Genomic DNA, 6,025 nt, shown 5'->3' with positions numbered 1-6,025 from the left:
AGTCATGAGCAGAATACATGGGCAAGCATCTGAAGTTTCTCGGAAGCAAACAGCAGCAAGAAGATGGGAGAAGGGCAGGACTCCAAATGCCACTGAATCATCAGTGGATTGCACTATTCTCTCCTCTGTTATCTCCAGTCCTGAATTGCTGTGGCACAAAACTTAGAAGTAGAGATTCTCAAAGACAGGCAAAAGTTTAGGACAAAGCTTTGGGTTCTGGCTAGGAAGATGTCAGACATGCTCACACAAAGGCAGAAATCTCTTATCCTCTTACACTTTCTTTTCCCACTCCTTCCTCTCTGCTCCTCCACTTCTCTGCCCATGCTCAAGTCAACACAGTGCTGGTGGCAATGACAGTGTCTGCCATAGCAGCAGCAGCAGTGACAAAGGGACCCAGAGGAGCCCAACAGTGATAAAGAGAAGTCTTCCAGTGGGATTGGTTCCTTTGCAGCAATTGGACTTTGTGGGTAAGCACCTGCTGTTTATGTTTTTACTTTCTTATTTTTTAACTGCAGTTTGGCTTAGCAAGTGGGAAGAATTGCAAAAACAAATGCATAAAAGGAACCTATAATTGAGGCTTTCTGTCTGAATTGAAGAGTGGAAGCCACAAAAAGGCCAGAGAGATGAGAGACAGTAAGCAGTCAGGAGAGGCATCAGAATCAACATGAACTTCAAGGTGCATGCTTATGGCTTTAAGCCAGAAGCATAATATAAGTTTCGAGAGATGACAGAATTGCCACCACCGAGAATTCATGATGCTATTGCTTGCAAGCACAAAGCAAATCCAGTTAACACTAGAAAGACAGGAAGTTGGAAAGTTGCTTGAGACCACCTACTTCTACGAGCTCTGTTGGTCAGGGTTGCAACTGAAATCAATGAGGTAAGTTGAGTGATGGAATGAGAATATGAACATCTCTAGAAGGCATAACATAAGCAACACTAAGGGAATCATAGCATAATATGCACAGCACAAGGTTCTTAGCCAAATTTGCATGGCATATGAAGCGGCAGGAAGACACTCATTTGTGTGGAAGACAATATTCAGATGTCAATGCTAATTATCTTAGTTTGGTTTTACTGCTGTGATCAGACACCATAACCAAGGCAATTCTTATAAAGACAACATTTAATTGGGGTTAGCTCACAGGTTCAAAAGTCCAGTTCATTTTCATCAAGGTGCGAGCATGGCAGCATCCAGGCAGGCACAGTTCAGGAGGAGCTGAGAGTTCTACATCTTCATTTGAAGGCAGCTAGGAGAAGACTAGCTACCAGCCAGCTAGGATGAAGGTTTTAAAACCCATGACCACAGTGACACACCTACTCCAACAAGGCCACACCTCCAATTAGTGTCACTCCCAATAATACACTGGGCCAAGTGTATTAAAACCACCACACTTAAATTGAACAGAGGTTGGGATATTTAAACCAAACTTTAAAGCAACTCTTACAAGAATTACCTGAAAAGCCAGATATTATTTAAATGAATAAAAGGAGTCTCATCAATGAAATAAAAGGCAGAAATGAGCAGCAGAAGTTTTTAGAGTTTAAAAGTACGTGTATTCAAAAATTGAAACTTGTTGCAATGATTCAACAGAAAAATGGAAATGAAAAGCAAGAAGTTATTGAAGTTGGAACCTGAAGGTAGATACCTTAAAGTCATCTGATTAGGAAGAAGAGTCTCAAAGACTTGAGATACAATGTAAAAAGTTTTAAGATTTGTGTCAGTAGATACACAGTAACAGGAAAATGTATTATTTCTGATAAATACTTGAAAATGAACCATGAAAACTCCTGAAATGCGGTAAAAGACATAGGTTCATATATTTAAATAAACCAAAGAGCCTTATGCTTATCATGTAGTTGACCTAAGAATTTAAAACCTTCCAAAACAGAAGCCTTCAGGTCCCACTGGTACCTCTGGAAAAGTTTACCAAACTTTTGAAGAAACAGCACTAAAAGCTTCATCCACACTCTAACAGAAAACAGAAGCCAATGGAAGAGGGTCCAGTTCTTTTTTGTGAGGTCATCATTTCCTTGGTGAAATTAGATGACAATAACGCAAGATAGGAAGACTGCAAAGCAATATCTGTCACTAACAGAAACAAGACTCTTCTTCTAAACATAATCCAGAAATATTTAATATGAATAAAATAGACAAAGCCTAGGTGAGCAAAACTGTTTCCACATTGAAAAAAAAAATTATTTGGAAGAAAAACAACATGAGTACAGATTAAGAAAATATATCTGACAATATTCCAAATTTTATCCAAAATATTAGGAACTGAAGAGAAATTGTATGGCCTAATAATGGGTCTAGGGCCATACTGTCTGCTGATTTCATCCCAAAACCAGAAAATGAGGAAAGTGTTCTGCTGCTACTAGTCGTGTCTTTATTAAAATGGAAGCTCAGGTTGTTGCAATAAGAAAGGAAAAATCCAAAGATGTTTTAAAGACATAAAATGTTTCTGTATCTGAGATTTGACATGCCAGAGTGGGGAGGGATATCCAGGGTAGCTCCAACTCTCTCAGAGAAGAAGGGAGAATGGGGGATATGGAAGTGGAGACCAAGAACAGGAACGACAACAATCAGGATATAAAGGGAATAAATAATAATAAAATAATTTCTCTGCATTCAGTATGATTTTTAGAGATAGAAGTATGTTGTAGAAAACTTGAGGAAAGTCAAGCTACTCAATTTTAAGACATATAATAAAATCTCAATGACTATCAGTGTAATAGGAAAATACTTGACTAGTGAGCATAAGGGACCTGGACACATATAATCAGTTAATTACAAAGGAAATCTATTTATGATGCAATAGTCATTTTAAATAAGAGTGACTGAAAAGAGTTGTATGTCAGAGGAAAATAGAATTGGGTTTTATTTCCAACCTTATATGAAAACAAACATGAATTATATCACAGCTGTAAATGACAAGCATACAATATTTTTATTCTTATTTATTTATTTTTAACTTAGAAGCTGGGCAGGTAGGCTTTGGCATTGGTTTTGAGAACTAAACTCTTTACATTTTAATTATAAAACCTCAGCTGTGCTATCTATCTAGGTAAGTGAACATATTTTTACAAAGAAAATCCTGTGTTTGGGTTGAATGAACTTTCTTAAACCTGGTATCAGAAATATAAGTAATACAAAATGTAAAAAACAACAATGAACAGACTTTATCCAGTTTCAAAACTCCTATTCAGTCAGACTTTGGAGAGAAGGAAAAGCTAAGATACAGATTGGGCAAAAAACATGTAAGTCATGTGTGTGGGATATCATTTGCATGCTGAATATGCAAACACCCAAGATATGAACAAGAAACGGTCGGTTTTTTTTAACTGGGTAGAAGATAGGGCTCAAGGAGTTACTGAAGATATGCAGATGAAACAGATACATTAGACTATATTTGACAACCTTGACGTCGGGAAGCAGAGCTATGCTGAAAGGTGACCACACATCCTTCATGCTGCTAAAACAAGAACCCTACTATCCCCAAAGGCCTGTGAGAACAGGGAGAAATTAGAGCTTTATAAAGTGCTTTTGATGATTAAAAATATTATGCTATGTATATAAAGCCCAAATTGGAAACAAGAACAATATCCTTCAGCCAGCAAACAGGAAAGCATATAACAAGACATTCAAATAATAGAACAGTACTGCTAATAAAAAGGGGTGAACTCACAAGACACAGTTCCCAGATACCAGCTCCATGATGCTGGGTAAACAGGTTAAAAGGTTACATTCTATGTGTTTCAATTTTTATGACCATCGTAGAAAAAGCAAATTGTAGTACTAGTTGGTGTTTGACCACATCTGTGGTTTTGATGTAATGTGGGCTCAGAGTAAGACAGGGCTAGCGGGTTGATCTCCAATGTGACAATACTGATGGGTATTTAGTAGAACCTAAACTGAAGGAAAGGCCATCCAGAGACTGTCCCACCTGGGGATCCATCCCATATACAGGAACCAAACCCAGACAATACTGTGGATGCCAACAAGAGCTTGCTGACAGGAGCCTGATATAGCTGTCTCTTGAGAGGCTATGCCAGTGCCTGACAAATACAGAAGTGGATGCTAACAGCCATCCATTGGACTGAGCACAGGGTCCCCCCTGGAGGAGTTAGAGAAAGGACCCAAGGAGCTGAAGGGGTTTGCAGCCCCATAGGATAGACAACATAATGAACCAACCAGTACTGCAGAGCTCCCAGGGTATAAACCACCAACCAAAGAAAACACATGGAGGGACCAATGGCTCCAGACACATATGTAGCAGAGGATGGCCTTGTGGGACATCAATGAGAGGAGAAGCCCTTGGTCCTGTGAAGAATTGATGCCCTAGTGTACAGGAATGCCAGGGCCAGGAAGCAGGAGTGGGTGGGTTGGTGATGGGAGGGGGGGGATAAGGGGGGCTTTGAAGGGGAAACAAGGAAAGGAGATAACACCTGAAATGTAAATAAAGAAAATATTAAATAAACAAACAAACAAACAAATAAATAAATAGATAAATAGAGGTGGGACCTCTTGGAAGTGATTAATTCATTGAGATTCCCAGTCTTTGGAAGAAAACAATACTTTCTTGGGAGTGTTTTTAATATCCCAGGATGAGATTGGTATTCACAGGGATTATTATAAACAAGCTCATTATGACCATGACAACTCCTACAGACCCCCATTACCATAAAAAGTCCTCTTGATTAACTCTCTTTTCTGTAGCATGTTTTTTTTTCCTGTGTGCTTTTATATTTTATTAGATATTTTCTTTATTTACATCTCAAATTTCCTAGTTTCCCCTCTGAAAACCCTCTATCCCCCGCCTTCTTTCTGCTCTCCAACGCACCCACTCCCATTCCTGGTCCTGGCATTCCCCTATACTGGGGCATAGAACCTTCACAGGACCAAGAGCCTCTCCTCCCATTGATGACCGACTAGGCCATCCTCTGCTACATATGCAGCTAGAGCCACAAGTTTCACCATGTGTTTTCTTTGCTTGGTGGTATAGTTCCAAGGAGCTCTGGGGGTACTGGTTAGTTCATATTGTTGTTCCTCTTATGGGGCTTCAGACCCCTTCAGCTCCTTTGGTACTTTTTCTAGCTCCTTCACTGGGGACCTTGTGCTCCGTCCAATGGATGATTGTGAGAGATAAGGAAGATCTTTTTCGAATGTTATTTTCTTTAGTCGGCTACATTGTATGTCACTACTTTTATGTGTTTTCATATGCACATTTTAAATAAAACTGTACAGTGTGTTATAGCTGGGGGAAAAAAGCCTTCTCATCACATGACTCCACACATCATGTTATGACACAGTGGGAAGCCCTTAGCAGATGTGGTTTCCTCAGTGTGTGAATTCTAGCTTCCAAACTATAAGCCAAAATAAATTTCCTTTGCTTTACAGAATACTCACTGTGGGAATTTTGTTGCAGCAACACAAAATAGACAAAGAACCCGTGGGAGATTAGCATAAGGGCATTTGCTGAAGTAATGAAACTATTTTTATTCTAATTTGTATAATAGGTGAATCAGTACTTTGTTAAAACTCAGAGAACTCTACAGTTTCAAGAATATTTTATAATAAACCCATTATTTTGTACAATTAATATATGCTAATAAAAATGTTTTACCGTGTTTTAAACTTTAGCAAGCCAGGTGTGGTGGTGCACACCTTTAATCCCAGCACTCGGGAGGCAGAAGCAGGCAGATTTCTGAGTTCGAGGCCAGCCTGGTCTACAAAATGAGTTCCAGGACAGCTAGGGCTACACAGACAAACCCTGTCTCAAACAACAACAACAACAACAACAACAACAACAACAACAACAACAACAACAAAACAAAAGAAAACTTTAACATTAAATTTTCAAAATGTATACCTCACTGGGGAAAATTAAATTAAAATGTAAAAGGAACTTTGAGTTTAAAATTTCTTCCATTCTAAACCAGTATACAATGAATCATCCTACAAGAAAATTCATTTTTAATTACTTTCTAAGTCTAAGAAGTAAATATAATACACAGCTCATCT

Source organism: Mus musculus, chromosome 8 (genome assembly GCF_000001635.26).
Source record: "Mus musculus strain C57BL/6J chromosome 8, GRCm38.p6 C57BL/6J".
Lineage (NCBI taxonomy): Eukaryota > Metazoa > Chordata > Mammalia > Rodentia > Muridae > Mus > Mus musculus.
The sequence above is the reverse complement of the archived record's forward strand: the minus strand, read 5'-3'. Positions refer to the sequence as shown.